The 27,617-nt window shown below is 30.1% G+C and overlaps 1 protein-coding gene across 1 annotated transcript in view; it reads right to left on the reverse strand.

Moving 5' to 3' along the window:
* The window catches only part of LOC111639505, a 64,987-nt gene that overhangs the window by 11,794 nt on the left and 25,576 nt on the right, over positions 1-27,617 (reverse strand). The gene's annotated exons all lie outside the window — the stretch shown is intronic.

Below are 27,617 nucleotides of genomic sequence, written 5' to 3' on the forward strand. Positions count from 1 at the left end.
ATCAAGGAGTACAAGTCAACAACAACAGTCCACTGGACAAGGGAGCAGTCAACTGCTCCCTTGTCCAGTGGACTGTTGTTGTTGACTTGTACTCCTTGATATTCTCAACATGTTGAGAATATCTTGTGGTACCAATTTTTCAGCTACATCATTTGCTGGGTGAGACACATGAAATTCCCAACACATTTGTATTGCTACTTAATGGCAGATTTATCAGGAAGCAAAACAAGTGACTGTTTGGGATCCCATCAAGAACCCTCCCTCCTTTATTTATTTATGTTTTTTAATTTTCTTGTTGAGTTATGAAGACAATGTAGACAAAATTTTTGTTGGAAAGCATTGTGTGATTATTTTTAATGTTACCAATTAAAAACTGTTCAGGTGAAAGGTCCTTCAACACAGTGAAGCATGTAAAAAATTATTTATGTACAACATTAAAGCAANCTTAACACTTCCATCAACAATGGAAGTGTTAAGTAACAATGGAAGTGCAAAGTAACAATGGAAGTGCTAAGTAACAATGGAAGTGTTAAGTAACAATGGAAGTGTCAACAATGGAATTGTTAAGAGAAAGCCATGTGCAAGACACAGATGCAGTTTTTGTGGGAAAATCGAATATATTTTTAGAACCATCGAAAAATTCTTTAATTAGTCTGGAAACAAGGGGACCCAATTTTTGCATTCTGTGACTGTAATGTAATAATCTTAATCTTAGTTATCGTTACTTTTGCCCGAGCAACGCCGGGCCTACCTGCTAGTATAATATAAATTCAGTTATTTGAAAACTATTTAATGTTTTAGCTGTATAATAAATGATGTAAAAAAATGTTGTTCCTATAAATGATTAAATTCACTAAGGCATAAAAAGGCTTAAAAGTCATATCATATGAAAGGCTTTTATATTGATAATTGTTAATTCAAAATTTCATTTTATCTGATTTTTCAGTTTCCAGAGGTTTCATTGGTCCACATTATATCAGATAGTTGGGGTTCAAATGTAGTTTAGATGAATTACCAATAGATGTAAAATTTGTAATTAACAGATTATTTAAAGAAACAATGTCATGAGTTAGGTCACTTCTATATTATTTAATTCTCATTTTCCAATTAAATAGTTTTCTATTGTTAACTATTGATGGCCTAGTCAAAAGTTCTATCTTAAACCTGGGCATAAGCAAATTGAAGCCACAAATTTAAGATTAGATTTCATTTCTAATTTCTGTAATTAAACTCTACATTTTTAATATACAAAGAAGAGCAAAAAGACAGACTCTCAAAGTTCTTATATGAATTTACTTATTTATTAATGTAAGCATAGTTCCTATGATTTTTATGGCGTCATTGAAAATGAAATTCTTACAAGATGTATTCAAAAAGTTCCAGGAATAAAAAATTAAAATGGAAAATATTAAAATGTTTTGTAAGTTACATGTGATCAGTTTCATGCATTCACATGATAATTCTCAAAGAATTCTCATGCATGTGTAATGCAATATTTCTTTCATTTAAAAAATCAAACTTTTTTGGAATTTGTCATGGGAGGTTTAAAACAGAGAATATTCATTAAATTGTGCATCAAAATGAAAAAAAACCTAATAAAAGCATACATCATAATCAAAAATACTCAAAACTGGATGAATTGCTATAAATGATTAACAACTCCTAAATCACAAGAATAAAAATATTGAAAAATTTAATTGAAGAGCTTATTTCCAGTGCATGCAAGTGCCAATCTGTGATTAGTGTTGACACCTTTTCAAAAATCGATGACCCAGACAGCAGGTGAGGTTTGTTTGAATACAAGTTCCTGACGCATGTGCAATGTCATTTTGAATGCAAAGAATAACATGAAGTGCATATCGGTTCTAAATCAGTTACAGTTAGGGACTAGGGAGACTTGGGTAAGAGTAACGTAAGTAACTTAAATTAAGAAAGAACAACTACAGATAACTTAGCTTTATTGGATATTGGAGATGTATACGAATATGAATCGTACAGGGGGAGGGGGAAGGTCGACAGGCAGTGCATGATATTCCCAGACAAAATTAATAGTTCACCCGGACAGTGAGTCAATTTCCAGACTGTCCGGGTGAAAACCGGATGGGTGGTAACACTATCTGTGATATTTGAACTAATGCCATATTATTCATTTCAAGCTCTAATATTTAGGTAATAAATTTGTGTCAAACAGTCCCACATACAATACAAAAATTAGCCACTAATTTACATTTTGTTTACAAACAAATGTATACTGTTTCTACTATAGTTCCAAATGTACAGTACATAGATATATATGATTAATGAAAGTGTATGATTATGTTACATAATTGCAAATGGCTGCTGGTAAAATAACAGCTTCACGATTACACAATAAGAATGTTGTTCATATTTTAATTTTTTCTTTTTCTTTTTAAATTGTTTAATAATGTTTAATAATTAAACAGTTATTTAAAACATGGTATTATTGTATAATAATTGATATCCATAGTTCAGAAGATAAAGTAGTGATACTTTCTGAAGAAGAGAAATGTAGAAAAAAAATCTCATCAAATGGAAAAAAAAAATCAAAGAAAAATTCAGAAAATTGCAAAAAGTTCCAAACCTGTCCCATGGATTACTTTTAACAATGCAAAAAAATCTACTGGTACTGAATCCAATGAAAATGAATTTTAAACATAATATGTATTATCTTATATAAGCGCATATGTTTTGTTTGCTTATTTCGACAATATTAGCATCAGATTAAGAGAAATTTCATAAACTCATTATCATGTTCCACTTTAAAAATTTCAATTGTCACAGCAAACACAACAGAAAAAAACAGTCATGAATTAAGTTAAGAATCTAAAATATTATTGGCATAGGAGTCGTTCCCAGCCTGCACCATAAGTAACTGTGAATGATTATATCTAAATTTAAATATGTCTGGAAGTGAAGTCTTGCTTGGAGTCCAGATGGCATAACTGGCAAGCACACTGCATGGTAAATGGAGGTTGTGGGTTCAAGTCCCACCCCAAGTTAGATCTTTTCTTCCAGAATGTTCTAAATTATTATAATTACTAATTTAGATAAGAGATGGCACCTAATGTCTACTTCTAGTACCAAATTACTTAGTTTCTATTGGGTTGTTCAGAAAGTAATTTTTCTTTTTTTTTTGTGGAAAAAAACCAACCAACTTTCTTATAATATATAAATATTATATATCGACCCTTTTGGTCCAAGACCTTTTGCCATAGTTTCTGGTAGTAGCATGATTCCACATTCATAAAAGTTTTGATCTTTGCTTACAAAAACTGATCCAAGTGATTTTTGACATCCTCATTTCAAGTAAATGTTTTATTTTTTAAAAAATTTTGTAAAGACTGGAACAAGTAATAATCCAAGGGTGCCAGATCTGGTGAATATGGTGGGTGTGGTAGCACATCCCATCCAAGCTGTAACAGCTTCTGACAAGTTACCAAACTTGTGTGAGGTCTGGTATTATCATGGTGAAACACTATACCTTTTCAGTTGATCAATTCTGGCCTTTTCTGTTTGATGGCAGTACACTTTCGAATCAATTGTCAAATTCTGATAGAAGCTCAAAAAGAAATTCCTTTGAAATCCCACCAAACAAAGAACATCACTTTTTTTATGAATATTGGCTCTCAAAGTGCTTTGAGCTGGCTCATCTCTTCTATTCTAAAATCATTTGCATTCGATATTGTTGTAAAGAATCCATTTCTCATTGTCAGTTATGATTCACTTCAAAAATGAATCTTTTTCTTGACATTTGAGGAGCAAATCTTTCTTTAAGAACATGTGGAGCCCATATGTCAAGCTTTGAAACAAAACCAAGTCATTTCATGTGATCATAAACGGTTCAATTTGACAAATTTAATCTCTTAGTGATTTCTCACATTGTAATTCAGCAGTTTGCTTCAATCAATACCTTTATTTTGTCTTCATCAGCTTCAACTGGCCTTCCAGTACATGGTACATCTTCAATTTTGAAATTGCGAGAACGAAATTTTGTAAACCAGTTTTGGCACTGTCTTTCTTTCAACACATCTCCATACATGTACCACAATTTTTTTCTTGCTTGAACAGCATTTGGATTTTTTGGTAATAAAAAGGCAAAATATGCTGAAAAGGATGCTTTCGATTTTCCATATTTAATGGGAGACTGTTTAATTCTGTACAATTGTTTTTTTTTTCAAAGTTTTTTACAAATAAGCCTTAAAATGTCAGCTATCAAAGTATATAATGAAAATGGCTGGTAAAAATACATCTAATTCCTCTAGTAATAAAAAAACAAAATTACTTTCCAAACAACCCAATAATTGCTTCAATCACTACTAAAATATTTTATAGATTCTATGTATCATGTTTAAGTGTTTAAGTTAGTTAATTCATGATTTTCATCAATACACAGTATTTACCCTAATGTAAGAGTAATTTTGTTTTAGGTTTTGGTATGTCTGAAAATAGGGTATCTTAGATTCAATGTAGTTTGACATAAGTGACATAAGTAATTAGTGACATCAAGTGCCTTGTGTCTTATTTTTCTGTAACTAATTCCATTGTGCCATTTTAATATTTAAGAGGTCAACTGAGCTCAGTTTTGTTAGTCTATTACAGTAATGTCATAAGTAGATGAAATTCCCAGAAAAAGTTGTGCAGCACTCTTTCAAGAAAATGTTGCACTTCTGATGCTTTAAAAGGCACCAACATATGATTTCATGTGGGAAGATGTAAACATCAAATTCATGGTTGATTACTGTAGTTTTAATTTACTAAAACTAAAACTCAGGTACATTCCTCAGTATTAGGTTTTGTTGTTGTGTGACTAAAACAACATTAGTATGGTTTAGAAGAGCCTAACATGATGAATGAAGAAGTTTCTGGATTTTGATATCATAGAAGACAGTGAAATAAAACTTATTTGCAAAAAATATTAAACAAATTTACGTCAACAGAAACACTTCTGTCGTCATAAATTTGTCTTGAGTTAGCATGAAGAAATTAACATAAATCTTAGATTCAAATAAACACAGTAAAATGTTCATTTGTGAATTAATAAAGATCATAAATTTAAAAAGAATTGCTGGTTTAAAGTCAGTAAGAGAATGTATATACTGTTGTATCATGCCTGTTTTGATATATGGTATGATAAATACAGGAGAGAAAATATATAATTAAAAAATAGAAGCTCTTTAAACAGATAATTCTGTAATATTTTATATTAAAATGATATAGACCTGCAAAATTAAATACATTGCATTCTGCTTAACTGGGATACATTGGGATTAATTCATTTTGGCCCAATAAGCAGCTGCCCCAATTAAATGAACTAATAATAAATTGTACAATAAAATATGTAATACATAGGTAAAAAGTAATAATTAGGTACCTATTTTAAACCAAAATACAGAAAATATTTGTACTATAAATTTGCCAGACTCACGATGATAACTGATTCGCATAATGCTAGTGTTGCAAAATATTACTAGCGATGTGAACAAGGGTTAACCATTTGATCTGTCCCTGATTGAACAATTTTTCCTTTCTTTCTTTCTTTTTAGTTAGATCATGTTCTAACTAAAAGGGGAGTAAGAAAAGGGTTCATCCAAAAGTCATTTTACAGTCTTCCTTTGAGCACAGTTTCCTTTACTTGGANAAAACCTTCTGATTTATTCGTGTACGCACCAGACGGAAAAACAAAAAATATCGTGTATCCACAAACACTCCAATAAATAAATAGAATTGAAACAACACTTTGAAATGTTTTCCTGATGAAAATGAATAATAATAATAATAAGTTTCAATAAAAATGATAAAATGTAAATTGAATTTTATCATAACGAGTTTGCTTAAATTTTCTTTCTTCTGAGATCACAGCAATGCACGCAGGTAAGCTAGTATTTTATAAAATGGCAAAAAGTTTTTTAATAATAGTTTAAAATATAAAAAGTTTAATTTTGAGGGCAGGGATGAGTTTTATAAAAAACTGTAAATGCTAATAACAAGTAAAATCATCATTAAGTCTGACCCTAATGAAGACATACAAGACTCAATTTATCTCACCACCAAAATTTAATAGAATCAATCCTCTTAACGAAACAAAATAAACCTCACTGTAAAATTTCAGAAATGTTTGACAAAAGCACAGAAGTTATTAAGCACCAAAGAGGGTGAACAAAATCGTGCCCCAGACATACAACACACTAATATCCATATATACAAAAATTATCTCCAATTTTTTCCAAGTCCAATTATCTCCAAGTCCAAAAATGTAAAAATCTGGGGGAGTCATATTTTGCAGGATTGCCATACTTTCCCTCTGTATACAGCCAGGAAAGCAAAAAGTGTCAGACTTGTGACCAACATGTACAATACATTAAAATCACCCTTAATGACAACTCCATCAAACATTGGAGACCAAGTTTCCAAGATATTAGAGACCAAATCAAGACAAATGTCTTGCTGTTTTTGAGGAGTTCTAGCATAAATGATTTGCTTCTCAATCCAAGATGAATTGANACCAACATGTACAATACATTAAAATCACCCTTAATGACAACTCCATCAAACATTGGAGACCAAGTTTCCAAGATATTAGAGACCAAATCAAGACAAATGTCTTGCTGTTTTTGAGGAGTTCTAGCATAAATGATTTGCTTCTCAATCCAAGATGAATTGAGAAGCATAAATGCTTGAATGAGTTAGATTAATGATAAGTTATTCAATAGCTCAAAATAACCTTTAGATTCATTAAAAAAGAAGAAAAACCATTACTTGACTTGCCCATAGGTTTATCCACTGGTATCACATGAAAATTCCAATTGGCTGGCAATAACCTCCTAAGAATAATCTCAGATGAAACCAACCAGATCTCCACTAAACCTATACATAACAGGTCTGGGCAATTAACTCATAATCATCAAGCTTTTAGAACTAAATCCATTACAATTCCAGAGAGATAAGATAGCTGACTGACAATCCAACCAAATCCAAGTAGAGTCCTGGAGGGACATTGTGTGCTGTAGAGACCCGTCAGATAGTCCAATGCATAAGAGTTTAAAGTAAAAAGGACAACAATCTAGGACTATGAGATAGAAAAGGTATAACACTTATCATCTACAAATAAATCATCATTTAAATAGACTTGTCTACCTGTAGAATAATAATCTTTTAAATAAAAAAAAAACAATTTCATATGGCATAAATGCAAATTGGCAGATAAATCTAGTGCCAAACTTAATTAATACAGCCCATCTATCTCTGTCAACTCACTGGAACTTCAATCTGAATTTCCAAAGTAAAGCATTTTGGGTTTTCCAAGATGACAATTGTATACAAAAAAAAATCGTGATTTTTTTTCCCCTGTATACAGGAAATGTTGACTATATCTTATTTAGAAACTCATTAATGCCCCAAGAAAAAATAATTTTGTGTTATTTAATCATAGTGTTCCATGTGAGTTAGAAATTACTGATTATATGATTGATTTTCTGTCCAAGGAATTAGAGATGAATGACCTATCATAGGCAAAAGCATGCAACTCACCAATATTGTTAAGAGAAAGTTGTTCTCATTGCTCCACTTTATCTAATCTTGATTAAATATTTGAACACTCACTCTCCAATGATTTACTCCTGGTAGTGTGGTGTTTTACTCCTTTCCTGCCATTCCAACTTTGTGACATATTATTAGGAGGAGTTCTTAGAAACATGCTTTAGAATAATTCAGTACAAAAACACTGCCACAAGAATACTGTATTACTTAAAATCAGTTGGCTTCACTTGATCAGTATATCAAAGGTAATAAATCTAGTATATTAATGAAAAGGTAAAGTCAAAGCAAAAATCACCAACAGCCAAGACAAGTTGACAGCACCCTTTATATTCATAAACTATTGGGTTGTTTGGAAAGTAATTTTGTTAATTTCGTTACCACTAGATGGATTAGTCGTATTTTTCCCGCCATTATCATTCTAAACCGTATTATCATTACATATTTTGACAGCTAGCATTTTAATGCTTATTTGTAAAAAATTTTGTTTGATTTTGTGCAATTGTTTATTTTTCGTGTCCCATCAAATATGGAAAATTGAAATCAGCATTTTCGGCATATTTTGCTCTTTTATTACCGAAAAAATAAGAATGCTGTTCAAGCAAGAAAAAAATTGTGTGACGTGTATGGAGAAGATGTATTAACAGAATAAGTGCCAAAACTGGTTTACAAAATTTCATTCTTGCAATTTCAATACTGAAGATGCACCACGTTCTGGATGGCCAGTTGAAGCCAATGAAAACAAAATAAAGGCACTGATTGAAGCAAACTGCCGAATAACAACACGCGAAATCACTAAGAGATTAAATTTGTCAAATTTAACTGTTTATGATTACTTGAAACAAATTGGTTTCGTTTCAAAGCTTGATATATGGATTCCACATGTTTTTAAAGAGAGATGCTCTCTTTGGTGGGATTTTAAGGATTTTTTTTTTTTGAGCTTTTACCAGACAATTTAGCAACTGATTCAAAAGTGTACTGCCATCGAGTAAACAAATTGAGTATTATCATCAAACAGAAAAAGCGGCCAAAACTGATCAACAAAACAGGTGTAATGTTTTACCATGATAATGTCAAATTTCACACAAGTTTGGTAATTGGTCAGAAACTTATAACTTAGATGGAACGTGCTATCACACCAACCATATTCACCAGATCGAGCACACTCAGATTATTACTTGTTCCGGTCTATACAAAATATTTTTTTTAACTGTAAGACATTTACTTGAAATGACAATGTCAAAAATCACTTGGATCAGTTTTTTGTAAGCAATGATCAAAACTTTTATGAATCATGCTACTACCAGAAATGATGACAACAGGTATTTGACTAAANGCTTCTGACAAGTTACCAAACTTGTGTGAGGTCTGGTATTATCATGGTGAAACACTATACCTTTTCAGTTGATCAATTCTGGCCTTTTCTATTTGATGGTATCACTCAATTTGTCCAGTTGATGGCAGTACACTTTCGAATCAATTGTCAAATTCTGATAGAAGTTCAAAAAGCAATTCCTTTAAAAACCCACCAAACAATGAGCATCACTTCTTTTTTTATGAATATTGGCTTTCAAAGTGCTTTGAGCTGGTTCATCTCTTCTATTCTAAAATCATTTGCATTCAATATTGTTGTAAAAAATCCATTTCTCATTGCCAGTTATGATTCACTTCAAAAATGAATCTTTTTCTTGACATTTGAAAAGCAAATCACAGATATTGATTTGATGGAATGGAGCAAATCTTTCTTTAAGAACATGTGGAGTCTATATGTCGAGCTTTGAAACAAAACCAAGTCATTTCATGTGATCATAAACAGTTAAATTTGACAAATTTAATCTCTTAGTGATTTCTCACATTGTAATTAAGCAGTTTGCTTCAATCAATACCTTTATTTTGTCTTCATCAGCTTCAACTGGCCTTCCAGAACATGGTGCATTTTCAATATCAAAATTGCCAGAACAAAAGTTTGCAAATCAGTTTTGGCACTGTCTTTCTGTCAACACATCATCTCCATACATGTCACACAATTTTTTTTCTTGCTTGAACAACATTCTTACCTTTTCGGTAATAAAAAAACAAAATATGACAATAATTCTACTTTTGATTTTCCATATTTGATGGGACACAAAAAAAAATTGCACAGAATCAAACAAAATTTTTTACAAATACTGTAAGTCTTGAAATGTCAGCTGTCAAAATATATACTGTAATGACAATGTAGTTTAGAATGAAGTTGGCTGGTTTAAAATACAACTAATCCCTCTGGTGGTAAAAAAGTGCATTTACTTTCGGAACAACCCAATAATTATTACTTATTGCATAATAATAACCCAATTAATTACAGCAATCATTTGACTTAAGATATTTTTACTTTGTCATCTATAAAAAAATGTTTACAATAAAAAAATGAAGGTGTTGCTGATATTTCTGATCAAGATTAATAAAAAATCTCAGATAATGGCAATACTTTGTAAAAAGAAAATACTCACATTTAACTAAAATTAATATTAATACAGTTCTTTTAATTGTGATTTTTAGTTAATTATTGACTTAATAAACTTATTTCATATTTCGAAAACGTGTTGTATCTTTATATTATTTTTTCAAAACTGCAATGCAGCATAATATTCAACACTTGGCATAACTCATTCATTTATTTCAGCTTTTGTTGAACAAAAGCTGAAATAAATGAATGAGTTATGCCTATGCTTTGCACAAGTCCTTTATTTTGTATAGCATGGATTTGCATAACATGGCACTTTTCAAAACATAACTACCATATTATATAAGGAATGCCTACATTAATAAGGCTATTCTTTATCAGTGTTCTAATGAGTACAAATGTTTAAATGAGATGTGGCTACTGTCTAGATCAGTGTTTCTCAAAATGGGCAATAACGTCCCCTTGTGGGCAATGAGTAAATCTAGGGGCGCTGGAGGCAGGGTATTGAACGGTGACCAAAGGCAAAATTGGGGTCACTGAAAGCCGTTCCCTTTCCTCTGTTAAACTAATAAGAGGAAACATTGCGTTTAATGGTTTCCAGATGTTGAGAACAATGTACGGTAAGGGCACAAAGTGTGAGATTCATAGAAAAGTTTTCCTAAGAATATTTCCAATCCTTTCTCACACAAGAGAAAATGGGTTAGGGGCATTGGGTATAACTTTATGGAACAAAGGGGGAAGTAAATCAAAAAAGTTTGGGAATCACTGGTCTAGATCATATTGATTCTTTTTTTTTTTTACCAACAGCCACTTATGATAAGGAAGTTACTGTAATCATATCAAATTTTGGATGTTCATATTTTGATATATAAGCTCAAATTATGATCCCTAAAATATGTTTTTACTATTTTTGCAATGATGTCTGTGTATGCACACATGTATCTCAAGTTCTATTAAATGAATTGACATAAAATTCCATATTTAACCATTTTTCACTGCTATCTTAACTTAATTAAGTTTTGATATTTATCAGTCAACAGAAAGTCACTCTTTACTGATAAGACTTTTCAGTTTTTCAATACATTCAGACTTGGCAAATTGTGTTCAAATTTGGCAAGTAAACATTTTCTAATGTATGCCAAAATGATCAAAATCAAAAGACAATTACACCCTCCAGTGATTGGCTATGTTGTGGCCAAATCAGTTTGTTGTTTTTTTTTTGTACATATTTATTAAATGGAAAAATTCCTGATTTAGGCAATCATTTGATGTTTCTATATATATTCATCAGGCTTTGAGATGTATGTCATACTTATTCCTAATTCTTTATTATATTTGTACATTTTTTTTATAATTCTATATTTATCATTATAATTTGTATTTAACCTTCCATTGGACACATTTAATCGATTTGATACACTGTAAACATTTTGAATTGTAATTTCTTAACAGAAAATTGTAGCCATACCATTTTTTAGTAGCATCATTTTTTCATTCCTGCTAATAACCATTATAATTCTCAGCCTCATCATATGGTCTCAAAATGGTTTAAAAAAGGAGACTACATGGTCAAAATTGATGAGAAAGGTGATAATTTACAATGATTAAGGTGATAATTTACAATGATTAAGGTGATAATTTACATTCAAATGATTGCTTTTGCAAATTTGAATTCAAAATCATTTGAATCATTTGAATGTGTGTATGAAGCAGGACAGTAGTTAATAATATTGAAGAGAGATATTAATAAAGTGAAAATTTCAACACAAAATATTAATAAAGGTTGTTTCCTTAAATTAAAATTTGCAGCCCAAGTAGATTCAACTTAGTCTACACAGATAATATATTCTATACTAGCATATTGTATAGTTAAATACACCAGTTATTATTACTGAATTTTGGTTTAGTATGCCACTTGATAAGATTCCCAATAGTACTCTAATAATATTATCACAATAATTTAATCTTTGATGTAATCTGATGGCTTGTCTTATTCTAAGATAAAGTATTTGAGAGTAACACTAGATGTTTCTAGTATAAAGGCGTAATCTAGAACAGGAGTCGCCAAAGTGGTAGATATCAACCCCTAGGAGTTGATATAACATTATTAGAAGGTTGATGGAAAAATTGAAACTATAAATCACAAAGATAACTATACATGTTTTTGAATATTATTTCAATGAATTTAATAGTACAGCTACCCATCAACGTGTAAAATGGATACAGATCAAGTCTCACAGGATAAACGGAAATTGTCGACTCCATGCTCCAGTTCTTACTTACATAGTACATTTTGCAGCATTCATAAGCTTGTATCTAATTTTCAGTATGCTGATGTTATTAGCACCTCCTATAGCCGTTTTTAAGCTGTTGTTCATTTAATTTTAGTATTTCATGTAAATACTGGTATGTAAATAATACTGGTATGTATTCTATAAAGCAAACAAAAGTTTTCAACCAAGGCTCAGTTGCCACCACTTCACTAGTGACCTAGCTACTACTCACTAGACTTTTTTTTTTTAGATCCAATAAACTAAGAACTGCAGCTTTTGGGTGTGTATCTATTTGTTAAAAGAAAAAAATAGGTATATGCCTAAAGCAGCAATGCCTCATTTATTGGATTTCATATTAAAAAAAACTAGGATTAATAAAACGGTGGCAAGCAAAACTCGGTTAGAAAATTGTAGTTATTTTTGTTCACCTTGATACAATACAACTTCATTTTTTTTATTATTATTTATAGAACTCTAATTCTGCAATGGCAGCTTCAGTTTCTAAAAAAAATGTCAACAAAATTCATTGTATTATTTAAAGTTTGGATTTATTCTTTCTCTAACAAATGAAATGATAATTATGTGTCTTCTTTGTGAGAAAACATAAAAATGATGCGATAAAACTAGCTAAAGTGAAAGATCATCTTGAGAGAGTTCATTCTGATAAAAAAGATAGATTTGATTTTTTTTAAACACTTAAAAAGAAAATTTGCAACACAACCAAGTTTTATGAAACTGTCTGCTTCTTCTATGAATAATATTGAAGGAGGATTAATTGCTTCATACAAGATTTCACTCAATATAGCAAAAGAGGGAAAACCACACACAATTGCAGAAGATATAGTTATACCTGCAATTGATGCATGATGTCATTGAAAATGTAATGAAAAAAGACTTAGTTGATGTTTTAAAGTGCTTACCATTAAGTGCAAATTCAGTGAAACAGTGTATTAATGAAATAGCTGAAAATGTAAAAAATATAGTAGTTTCAGAGCTCAAAAATTGCAAATTTTCTATTCAAGTTGATGTGTCTGTTTTTGGTGTTTCTTCTTTTCTTATGGCTTACATCAGATATTTTAGTAAAATTAAATGTCAAATCATTGATGAATTTTTTTTTTCTAAATATCTGGAATGTGATGGAAAAGATCTGACAATATATCAGAATTTAGAAAAATATTTGAATAAATATGACATTCCAATTAACACTACAGCAGTAGTTCACTGTGTGTTGCTTAGAAACCACCTTGTGGCAAAATATCTCAGTCCAGATTTGCATAACACTTTACAGTTTTGTATTAAATCTGTTAATCAAATTAGAACCCAACCTCTTAAATTGAGATTATTTTCCAAACTTTGAGAAAAATGACAAATTAACAAACCAGTTACTTTACACACTGAAGGCAGATGGTTGTCTAGAGATATCCCCACCTACAAGTTAACACAGGGCCTCAGAGCATGGCAACATATCAAGCTATCTCCACAGATTCAAGAAGCATAACAACAACAACTGTGAGTGCAACAACAACTCAACTGGTGACTTATTTCACATTCTGTGGGACTGCCCCACACATGATAGCGTGTGGCAGCCTCCGTACCAGCATTATGTCCTGTGCAAATCTAAAGAAACATTTAACATGTTCCACAACTTCATATGGAACTGTAAGGTTTTCAACACTCAGCAAAGCAACCTGACAACATAAGGGATGCTCTTCCAGCCCTAAGTTCAAGACCCCAACAGGACTTCCCAACCATCATTAAACCAAAATGGCACTCAGTGTTAACGAATGTAGGTAAAAATATATCATTGTATAACATTTTAATTGTATAACCACTGTTCATTTTGGTCATCGGCCAGAATGGCACTATGTTATATATATTTTGTATTTTTGTATTTTAATTGTTAAAATAATGCGATGCAAGGCATCTGTGAGATCTCAATCTCCCTTATTCTTCCTACCACTACCATCCCCATTCCTACTCTTCATATCCTCCCCAACTCCCTCCTTCCCCAGCCCTCATCTTCCTCTTTCCACCCCTCCTTTTGGGCTGTGAGGGATGCAACAATGAGGGCACCCCTCAACAGCAGCAAAAAGGAAATTAGTGGAATCACCAGAGAGTTGTTGAACCATTGTCCCACCAATTTTGGAACTGTGTATCCGTTTCCAAACAAACAATAAAGTGTATTGTTCTTAGTCTCAACACTTTCTGTGTTATTGTGCATAATCACAATACAATTGGTGCCATGACCAGGATTGTGAGACTCGACGAAGATCAAGAACTTTCCCGCCTTAACTTGAACATTACCGTTCATACCATCGCTTCTGCAAGTGAGACTATCAACACCTTTCGCCCCGAAATTTGGACAGAACTGAAGCCGACAGATACAAAAATTTACTTGTTACAACCGTTACATCCCGCTCATCACTGTGTGTTTCCGCTGTTATACTGCCATGTACCGCTGTATATCGAAAGGGTCAGTCAACAGAGAAGTCATACATTACACTGTTCACATGTGCCACAATGCAAACTGTACATCTAGAGCTGTCCTCGAGCATGTCAACAGACAGTTTCCTCCTTTGTCTACAGTTCTTTGTAGGACAGCAAGGCTTCCCTTGCAAGATTTACTCAGACAATGCCAAATCCTTCCACGCTGCCAACAAAGAACTACAGAATCTTTGGCAGTCACTCTCTGATAACCAGATTGCCCACTACTCCACTCACCATGGCATCGCTTGGGTCTTTGATGTGGAGAAGGCAGCTTGGTGGGAAGGATGGTGGGAGAGAATAGTGGGAAGCGTTAAGAGATGCCTCCGCATGATACTGGGAAAAAGCCTAGTAAATGCAGAACAGATGTCTACCATACTCATCAGGGTAGAAGCCGCCCTCAACAGCAGGCCTCTGGTACACAACTATGACTCCAAAGAGCCAGAGGCCCTCATACCCTCTCACTTCTTGATAACGAAAAGAGTTACTGACCTTCCAGAGCCTAACAACCATCCCCCACTTCATGACCTCATGAGACAGTGGCATCACCAACAGTCGATCACCAACAATTTCTGGAGACAATGGCAGAAAGAATATCTGCTTGACCTACAAAACTTTCATCATGTTCGCAGGGTCAGGAAGAAACTGCCACCACTCCGTGAAGGCGTTCTTGTTCTTCTTAAGGAGGACTCGGTGCCTAGACAGATGTGGAGGACAGCCATAATTGAAGAGCTGATTGCCGGCCTTAATGGTTGCACGCGGACATGCCATATGAGGCTCCCGGATCAGAAGTGCATCAGCCGCCCCATCCAATTGGACCTCCCACTAGAAGCAGAGGACCAAGGTGGGAGGATGAGGGATGCAACGACAAGGGTGCCCCTCAACAACAGCAAAAGGGAAATTAGCGGAATCACACGACTGGAGAGTTGTTGGACCATTGTCCCGCCAATTTTGGAACTGTGTATCCATTTCCGAGCGAACAATAAAGTGTATTGTCCTTAGTCTCAACCCTTTCTGTGTTATTGCGCATAGTCACAACATGGGCTAAGTCTAAGGACAGCCATCTATCTGTACTTAAAGTAAAATAAAGGTTGTCTAGAAGTGCATATTTACAAAGGCTCATTGAGTTTTTTGATTCTACGATAAAATTTCTTACTGAAATAAATTCTGTTGAGTGATGAACTGCAAAAACATAAGAACCACATTTTTTACTTAGCAGACTTACTTGTAAAATTCAATGACATTCAAACAAGGATCCAAAGTAAAGATGTCACAATTGTTCAAGCTCAGACATTTCTTTTAGGTTTCCAAGTTAAATTAAAACTTGTTTAAATCTTCATTGTTATGTAAAGATTTTCAGTACTTTCCAAATCTATGACAATTGCAAATAAAAGATGAAGACTTGGAAATATATACAAATAATCTTCAGAAACTGAGTGATGATCTTAGTGTGTTTTGCAAATTTAGAAAAGACTGATATCCCAGAATGGATTATGGCACCATTTTCTGCTCAAATTGAAAACATCAATATCAACTTACAAGATGAACTTATCGAATTATTAGCTGACCTCGAAGCAGAAACACTTTTTAAAACTAACTTTGAGCAATTTCTGGACGAATATAAATATAACAAAAATACACAAAACTTTGTGATAGGGTAAATCCTTTTTTTGCTGGCATCTCCAAGTTTGCATATGGTTGAAGCTGGTTTCAGCCATGTTAATTCCATCTTAACCAAACAGAGAAATAAGTTGAATATGGAACTTTGAGGCAATTTAAGACTAAAACTTATAAATTTTGAAGCAAATATTGCTAATCTTGCTAAGAATCATCAAGCTCACCTGTCTCAATGATTGTCAGTTACAAAAATTATTAACATATATACAATAAATGTAAAAAAATGTAAAATTAAAAGAAAAGAAATGTATTAAAATAGTAAGAACTTTTTGGTGGAGGTCAAAGGTTTCAAAAAGTTATAGGAGGTCGACAATCAAAAAAGTTCGGCAACTCCTGATCTAGAACTTGATAATCAAGTTTATAAGTTATTTTTAAAAGTTTCAGATAAACTGATCAAGTACCATAACAGAGCAGCATAATCAATGAAAATAACAATCAAGGTAGAAAGGTTTTAGAATAAATTTTGATGTTGGAAGTTTTTAATTTGCAGAATTTGGTAGATTAGCCTTGCACCTTTATTCATACAGATCCTAGGGTATTTTCAGAAGTTGGGAATGGAGTTAAGCAATATTGGATAAATGATTTGCTCATTTTATGATATTTAATGCTTGTTTTTGAATGATGCCAGTAAAAGTATATTTATCAGTTCTGCATTTTTATGAAATGATAACGGAATTAACAAAATAACCAAACTAATTCAAATATTTTCTACAACATATTGGAAGCATTTTATTTTTATATTTTTGTACAATTGGAACATTAAAACAATTTTATTATAAAAAAAACTTTAAAATGATTGCAAGCTGACATAATAGAAACAAGAAAAAACTTCAACAAAAAAATATTATATAAAAAAAATGCTTTTTATAAAGAAGAAATATTCATCAAACTCTTCTGTTGAATATTCCAAACTAAATCTATATTCCAAATCTTCAATCTATCTATCCTGTAGCATAGGATTGTAATTGGTCTGTCAAAAGTTGCCTCATAACTAGTACTGCTAAAATGTTAACAGAGATTCAGTCCATTAGAATCCTCTTGTTCTATAAATAATGCTTATTATCATCAGGTCATTCCATAAGTAATGTCTGAAATTGTAATGTAAAAATTTTGTCATTATTTCTTTCATCATAGATGTAGTAGATGTCTAAACTTTATATGAGTACATATGTAAACATGCTTATGTAGGCAAAATAAATTAATGCAACTTCACTTTTGAAGATCAATAATTGAATAAACCTTCATGAAGATGGGCATGAAAAAATTAACTTGAAAGTATGAATGGACATCTGTACTTCTTTGTACTCTCATGAACAAGTTTCACAAAATATATTGATCATAAAGTATTTTCTATTGCCGACATCTCTTATTTTTTTTAGAAATGCTAAACTTTACAGCATAGTTTCTTTCAAATATGATAGATATGTGTATACTACATTTACATTTTACTAGTACATTTACAATTTACTAATTTTGCAAAATATAAATTCCATAAAGTACAAAATCTTGACTACTTCAAAAGTAATTTAAAAAGAAAAGTTTTATCAAATTCCTTTTAAATATTCTTAAACTTTGTTATGAATAATTTTATAAGCTAAATGGTTAAATTATATCAAATGTATTTTAGGAAGTTTATTTTTTTTATTATAATTTGATTAAATTGAATAAACCATGAAGGAAACATTCAATGTCATTCATTCACAGAAATTTGACACTTCCTAATAAAAACTAACTTTTGCTTGAAACTAAATAACAATTTTATTATTATTTTATTTATAAACTTACTGGCAGATGATCTGTTATCCAACAACAGCTTAATAGAATAAAATCAACTGTCACTATTTTCATTTGCAATAAACTATTTTACTTTCTTTCTCAAATGAATGAACATGAAATATAACATTTTTTATAATTATATCCATGTTTGTAAAAAAAATATTGATAGTAACAATGCATAGTTAAACATAGCATTATGCCTAAAACAAAAATAAGAAAAATAAGGTTATGTTTAATGAATTTAAATGATCAGTTATAACTAAAGTTATTGTCAAATTCAACAATATTGGCTAATCAGCTATCTACTAACAATTTAATTTTAAAAAAAATATTTAATATCTCAAACTATTTAATAGTTAAATGAAAACTACATTATTTTGAATGTAAATAAACCAAATTATAAAAAAATAATATTCTGCTAAAATCTATCTGAAATGCAAATGACAGTTCATATTCCAATTAAACATTCAAAATCAGCACACGTATATACCCTACATACTATTACTTTTTTTATCATTCATAGTGTATGATTCAATAATTCTCCTATTCAAATTCTATAATATTGCTGGTTGAATAGACTGGAGGCTGTTGCAAGTAGAGGATAAAGTTTTTAACCTCCTTCTAGATAAGTGAATAGTCCCTAAAAACTTTCATTGCATTTGCTAAAACAGTCCAAATACATAAAGAACAAATATACAAACTTTCTTCTTTATATTAAATGTACAATGAGATCAGTTAGTTAAGAACAAAAAATAATATGTGACAGATATATTAAAAGAGAAAAACGTATCTATTGTTATATTTAGTAACAAAAATGCAGTATAACAAAACAAACATGTAATTTTCTTATAATCAGTTTTATGAGTTCAAGTTTAAATTTTATGTTTCTTATCATTCTTGATTAATATTACTTTAACAAAGTATTGTAAAACAGAAAAAATATACAGAAAGTAAATTTTCTTATTAGCAGTTTCAAGTTTCAAATTCATTATCAGGTAAGAACCTTTTAAATCGTTACTAAGGCAGCTATCACTACAGTAATGCATGTATAGATTACTCCAATAAAAATATAAAAATATTTTATAAATTTTTTCAACATCTAAATGAAGTAAGTATTTACATATAGACAATTCTTTAAATTAATTAGGATTTCAATTTTTAAAACTACTCATTAACCATTTCCAGCTATTCAAAAGCATTCTACTATCTCTAAAATTCATTACATTATTTTTGAGTCTCATGTTATAAAGCCACCATGTTTCTATTGTTTTAGAGCTCTCTTATGTTTAGTTTCTCTAAGACAGTGCTTCCTAAACTGTTTTCATTCATGACCCCATTTTATTATGGGAATTTTTTCATGTCTCCAGGCTAGGTATTAAATATAAAATAAATACAAATACTGCCCATAACTATTTTATTTATTTGCAAGCAGAATGATATACGTACATATATAAAAACCAGTTTTAGGATTTGCTTTAAGTATAAAATATTAATGAAAGTAAATTATGCTTTAATGAGATTGACGTGCTTGTTTTTTGCAGCATAACAATTTAAACCTAGGTGTAATATTTGACACTGCTGGATGTAAATCATCTTCAACATTTTTCAATGTTGAATGATATTCAGAATTAATAAGAGTTAAAACTGAAAAATTCATTTCACATAGGTATTTGGTACTGAATGGCAGAAGAACATTTAACATCATTTCAGAAATTTTAAGAAATTCAACTTTAGCTCTGATCCAGAATTGAGTCAAGGATTTTTGTTGAAATTCAAGTTTTAAGTTAGTCATTTGATAGCTCAGCAAATTCCTCTTAGGCTTTATATGGCAAATTATTAATATCATCAATGTTAATTTAAAATGGTTTTTGAATCAAAGATTAACTTTTTGAAATCAAAATTTATCATAAAATATTTGTGAAACTGTGCATTTGTGTGAATTTATTTCCATTGTGCTTGCATGGCACATCAAGTTACATATTTGCCTTTGTTAAATAACTTATATGCTGAATTACATGAGTCATCAAAATTACGATGCACTTAGATGTATTTTTTAATATCTGAATACAATTTACTATGCAACTTGGCCAGTATTATGATTTTATAACTGAGACTTGTACAGAAAATGTAATAGTTTCAATTAATGATAATGAAAATATACGATTAATGTTTCTTCAAATTCAACTGTTTGAATTTAATTTTTGCGACCCCAGCATTTTGTTTTGAGACCTCATCTGGGGTTGCAACCCATAGTTTATGAAGCCCTGCTCTAAGATTTTTGTTTTGTCCCTAAGGATTGTCACACTTCTACTAAATGCTTCCATACATAAGGCCAAAGTAATTTTTTTCTTTTATTGTTAAAATATTCCTGTATTCTATCTTTGAATCTTCTTTGAGCTACATCCATATAATTGAAAAGTATTCTTTTTCTAAATTTACTTCAGCTATAACAATAGACTAGACTATTTTTCATATTTTCATTCCTCTCTTCTTTATTGCTTCTCAAGTGCTTTAATTTCAAACTGTTTCAAGTTTGTAACATTTAACATTGTTTTATTTGAAAGAATTTGCACCCATTGATTGGTCATCAAGCTTGAATTTACTTTTAAATATTTTATGATTTACTCAAAAAAGAAAAATATTCTGAATTTTAATTATACTTCTAGAATGTTTTCAAAAAGTAAATGTAAGTTGTTTTCTGCTTGAATATTTCTATTTTTAAAATGTGTTACTCTTACTTAACATCATATTACTTTTGACTGCTTTTTTTCCATATAAACAAATAGTAGACTCTGCTCTCTAATTCTACTTCACCTTAGATATTAACAATCTTATATTACAACTTTATTGTATCATAGATGGCGAGAAATTTATTCAACATAATTTTTAACTTATCAAAATTAGCAACACTAATACTTAATTTGTATTTATTAATTTTAATACAGTATTAAGAAACATGAATAAAGAATTATCATTATAAATTTTATTATTACATATATTAGAATATTTACTAGCTCATAGAAATACTTGTCCATATATTTGAAATATAAACTATCGGTATCTGATGTTAATTTAAAACATATTCACAATAGCAAATTTATTGAATATTTAATTATATTAAATAATTATATAAAATTTGGTACCATATTCAAATATCAACAAATTAACTAATAAGTTTAGGTAAACAAATTATTTCTTTAGAAATTTTTTGGACTAATTAGTTTAGTCCAACACTATCACTCTAAACAGAACTTCAATACAAAAAACTAATCCAAAAAATTTTATCATCATCATCAACTGTTTAATTTTAAGTTCTGTTTTCTGAACGTAACAACAATAATACAGTAGAACCTCGATTATCCAGACTAATTGGGGATGAAGGTAGTCTGGATAAGGAAAAATTCGGATAATCGAAACAAATACTTTAATTTGTCTTTTAATGATAATACAACACATTTTCTTTTCGATGACATATTGGCAATATTAAAAATAAATACTGTATTTAAATCATGATATAATTTTCAAGAAATAAACATTTGTATTGAATTTGGACTTTTACTGACCAGCCCTAACAGACTACCTATTGTTTAAAAGGCCCTCTGGTGGCGCAAGAAGACTGATTTTATAAAATAAAAAGCAGTTGAAACTGCATTTTTACGAATAAAAATTTGACAAACTATTTATCGTTTTATGACGAGTAAAACTTTTTTGTCGCGTTCGCGGCTTTTAAGGTGCATTCGAGGCACGAGACCCCTCGGACCGCATAGGTGAGGGCCCACGTTGCCCATATGCCGCCCTTGGTCATTGAAATGATGTAATTTGAGTATAAATTATTTATAAATACGTATGTCAAGTTATATTTTTATTATGACGCAAAATATATTTAAGAGTTTACGACCACTGTGCTGGGTGAGACATTCTTGAAACAAAAAAAGTTATGCATTCCATCATGTACATAAACAGTATCGTAATTCACCAAGTGCAAATCAGCAAATTCGTAAAATTTTTGTTTATTTTGAACAATCTGGATAATTGAAAATCCAGATAATAGAGGTTCTACTGTACTTAATTTGTTTAGCATGGAATGATGATGCCAGAAAAAACTAATCCAAAAAATTTTCTAAGGAATAAATAATTTTGTTAACTTGAATTAGTATTTTTTTGTTTTTATAATTAGTAAATACAGTAAGTCCTATTATCTAAGGTAATGAGACCAATACTACTTCAGATAATTGAAAACTCAGACAAAACAGACAGCTAGAGTCATTTTGGATTAAAAATTACAAACATAAAAGATTTATATGATATAGTACTTTTAAGCTTTTTTTATACCTTAGTGAAATTAATCATATATAATAATATCATTTTTTTATAGTTAATATGTACAATAGTTTTATTAATAAAAATATGTATTATTGTAAATTAGTTACATTTAATATGAATTGCTTGTCATACATGGAATAAAACAAACAATGTAACAGATACAAATCATTTTGTAATACACAATTTTGTTTTGAACATTTTTTAAAAAAGTCATTTACAACTTCGTTTTATAGTGGTTCTTCCCTTATTTACCATAATATTCTGCAATCACCTCAGCATCACTTTTCATGATTGGTCTGTTCCAGATGTGTCAGATTCCATCCCTTACCACCTAACTATCCTCATTGTGAACCTGATCAAACCCATAATGAGCATGAAAAAAACAACCTTCTTAGTGTCTCAAGGGTAAAAATAGTTTAAAAAATAATAATAATAATAATAGTCACCATAGCATCAGCTACTCGCTCAGTACAGTCAAAGTTAAAAGTACTAAAATATTTACATGGGTGATGAATTCATGACAAAGCTTTTATGAATTATAAGAAAAATAGTGTATTCACTTGCAGGTTTGCCTCAGATAATGTAAAATCTCAGTTAATTAGAGCTTGATAATCAAGATTCTACTGTACATTGTTAATTTGTAAATTATATTGTTAATAATTGATAATTAGTAAATATACAGTGTATTAGTGAATAAATATTAATTTTTACTTATCATATGCTTTTCTCATTTTTCACTTACCATTTTACATTTTTTTCTCATTAGAGAAAAAAATGTAATTGGAAACAAAATAAATCAAGACAAGAAAAAAATGTATAAAATAAAATAAGACTCAGAATTTTTAATTCATATTCATCATGTTATAACAACTGTTATTGTATTTTGATCATGACATCAGAATCATATAAAAACTTGCAACTATTAGAAGACTCTTATGAATTTTATAGTTTCTACTTAAATTATCTTTAATATTTATATTAGACTTTTGATTATACAGGCAATATTAAAAAATTATATATATTGCTATATATAATTTTATATCCAAAAATCAATCATTATCCCCAGACATTTTTGTTTTAAAATCTATTTTTAAAAAATTAACAAATTCCATATTTGATTAATTAAAGACAAAATATGCATACTAGTGTTGAAATGAATAGTATATTTGGCCTCAGGCCGAATACCAAATATTCGGCCAGGAGCGTGGCCGAATAGCCAAATATTTGGCCAAACTATTTGGCTTGATTAACGCACATATGAAAATTGACATGCAAACCACATTATGGCAAGGACCCTGCTCTCTATTGGCCCGCTATCACTACACTTTGCCAATCACGTTAATTCTTGACAGTTGTAGCGGACAGACAAGAGCGTCATGGCAGTATGTGATAAATGATAATATCAAATGTGGATAACAATGAAATGACCTACACGTGTAAATAACAGAAAAATAACAGAAAAGGACCAAGAAAATGTGAAAATAAATATGAAATTGAGTTGATAACATAATCGAATAAGTCGAGGCAGCTTATTGGCACGAAATTCGCAGCCATCAATGCCAAACAATTGTTGTCATAGACTTCGGAAAGCTAAATGCTTGTAATGAAAGTCACGTAGCATGCACGGGTGAAAGCCTGGGGCTGTTCGGGCTACCAAGCTGTCTCGAATCAGTGAAATCATAACTGTGACTTATACAGACGTCCTATCTGTCTCTTTTCACCGTTATCACCAGGCTATGAGTCACGTAATTGTAAAATGGGAAATCTACAATGAAAAAGTGACGAATCAAAAGTATTGTAAGTGCGTATTATGATGTATGTATAGGCATACGTGGACTAGAGCGATAGAGGAAAGAGAAAGGGAAGAGCAAAGACGAGCGCTTAAAAAGAAGGATAGGCAGGGTCAGACCCTCATATGTGCGACGATTTTCGAACGAATAGGTGTGTACGTGTGCTGATCTTTGTAATTATAAATTGTGAATACATGTGACTAATATTATTTTCTTTTTTATTTTGTGCATGTTATAAGTTATAAATAAATATAAACAAACAACATTAACCCGATAACATTAAATCTAAATACCAAAATGATTAATTTACTGTGTTTTTGTTATTTCTTACTTCTGTTTTTAGGTATTCGGTATTCGGTTGAATAGTAACCGAATATTCATTACATCACTAATGCATACACAAAGTACATAAACTTATTATAATTTTATTTTTAATTATTTAAAATGTATAAAAATTAAAAATAATAATTACATACTTAAAAAATTAAATACAAACCTTTAAAATCCAGCATTTATTTTAACCCAGTTACATTAGTATTTAGCATCATCAGGTTTGAATATAGATGTTTTATAACAAAAACAATGCAAATTTTTGCTGTGTTTCCCTAACAAACTTGTGATGTTTTTGTTCTTTAGGATTCATATTCAAATCTGATAATGCCTATTAATATATCTGAAATGATTCATGTTATAAGACAGCGCCATAAGTTTACAAAAGAAATACCTAACACATTCAAATTGTTTATGGAGTCTAAAAATATTTTAATTATATAAATATTAATATTTTTGAAATCATCTTCAATTCCATAATCAGATCTGCACAATATGAAAAACATTCTAAACTCATTCTAATTGAATATTTCTTTTAAATTTAAGGAACATAAATTATATAACAGGATACACTCTGCCTGGAAAAATTCTTCAGCAATTTGACATGATCTCATTTTCTCAAAATACTGAGTCACTTAGAATTCTGCACATTATATTGTGATATTAAAATCCATTTAAAACTATGCTGCTACAGAAAACAGCAGAACCACAAAATTTCCAATTTTTAATGTGAATTTATAATTAATAATTTTTGCTGATTTTTATAATTATAATATTCTTGAAAGTATTGTTTATAGTTTTTGTTCCAAGATGGCATTATTTGCTGATGAAATATATTAATTAATTATATTTCAAATTACATTAGGATACTTTAAATTCAGTATGTTAGATTAGGGTTAATTTAGTAATCTGGTTAATTTCATTATTTGAAATACTCATATGAGATGAAGCAATCTGATTAATTAAAGAAAATTATAGATGCACAATGGGATTACATGCATGCACATGCATTCCATAGCCATTGTGTTGTTTTCTTTAATATTTAGTTTTAAAAAGTAAATTAAAATATATTTCTACTTTAAACAATGCATCTATTATATCTGTTACAATAGAGTTTTCAAAACTGAAGGAAAATCTTTAGTCTTAGTTTATTATTCAAAAAATAAACAATTTACATTTACAATCTATTAAAATTTTTCTGAATAATATTTAATATTGAGATCAAAATTACTAACATAATAAAAATAAAAATTGATTTAAATGATTTCTTTTCATTGTTTGTTAAGTTTTCAATAGCTTTATCATCACTTAATTAAAATGGTGGAAATAATCAGGGGAAGTTGAAAATAAAACAATGATATAAATTCAAATGTTTCAGTTTTCAGAGATAATAAAATTGTGATTTAATAAATCAGTAGTTATTCTTTACTTCATAATTGGGTTCATACGTAGACACTGAGCATCTTTATTATCACTCTCTATTCAGGAATATCTTACACACCAATATGTGTTTCGGGCATATGCCCCTCTTCCATCAACTTTTTCTTTACTAATTACTAAATTACCAAATGTCTTAAAGAAAAAGCCAGCAGAAGAGGGACGTATGCTTGAAATGCATATCAGTGTGCAAAATATTCCTAATAAAGAGTGATGTTAAAGATGCTAAGTGTCTACCAATGCACCAAGTTGTGAAGTAAAGATAATTAAAAGACACAATTTTCGAATAAGTCAATAATAAATAAGTAGTTATTCCCTTTTGAATGCAGAAAAATTTGACTACATTTTGAGAACAACATTTAAATAGGCAAAAGTTTAATTATTTTTGAAGTTACAATTGTACAAGAAAGATTTGAACTTTTGCTGAAGTCAGAAATATTAAGATCGTAAATTTTCTGTGCTACACTCCAACTTCAATTTATTTGAAATGTAGGCCTACTGGCCTACTCAAATGCATTAAGCTGAATCCTTGAATGTAGCATCTAGTGCTCATTGTGTACAGCAAATTAAATCATTTTGACACATTCTCACTTCTTGAGAACAGAAGTTACTAAATATATTAGCTTATATATATCCAAAAAAAATTGACAATGAACTTAATATTGTATTGTAAATACAATATTAAGTAAAGACAATGAACTTAATATTAAGTAAAGACAATGAACTTAATATTAAGTAAAGACAATGAACTTAATATTGTATTGAAAATACAATATTAAGTTCATTGTATTCAATATTAAATTCATTCAATATTATATTGTTTTCAAGTAATTCATGTTAGTTAACTTAAGTATCTTTCAAATTCCTTATTATGCGGGTCTCTCATTCACTGCTTGTATTATTCAAAAAAAAAAAAATTGACAATGAACTTAATATTGTATTTACAATACAATATTAAGTTCATTGTCAATTTTTTTTTTTTTTGAATGATACTGGTAGAACAACAAGCACTAGGATTTTTTTTGCTCAAATGATTACAAGATTTGAACTACCTTAATGTTGTGAAATGTCATAATTTGCACCTTACTGATGAGGAAAAATGTCCAGCTTATAGTGTTCATTGATATACTGCCTACCAATAAGCAGATATTTGAAGTGCCACCAGAAAATATCACTTTAAGCCAGATGAAGAACCTTGAGCAGCTCTTTCATAATTTGATGAATGCACACTCAATTTTATTAGTCAAACAAATAGTTTTATTCTCAAAAATGATTTGACAAGCAGTGAATGAGAGACCCGCATAATAAGGAATTTGAAAGATACTTAAGTTAACTAACATGAATTACTTGAAAACAATATAATAATTAAATAATATATAAGCTGTAAGAGAACAATACTGAGTTCAGTTGTCCCATATTGAGTTAATATCAAGTGTTTTCGTAAAAGATACTCTATAAAAACATTACTTTCCACAATTAAAACATTTTCTAGCTCTTTAAATGTTTTCAATGGGTTTTGTTATTTTTGTA

The sequence above is a fragment of the Centruroides sculpturatus genome, unplaced genomic scaffold (assembly GCF_000671375.1).
Source record: "Centruroides sculpturatus isolate CEXI.00-Female unplaced genomic scaffold, Cexi_2.0 scaffold1298, whole genome shotgun sequence".
Taxonomy (NCBI): domain Eukaryota; kingdom Metazoa; phylum Arthropoda; class Arachnida; order Scorpiones; family Buthidae; genus Centruroides; species Centruroides sculpturatus.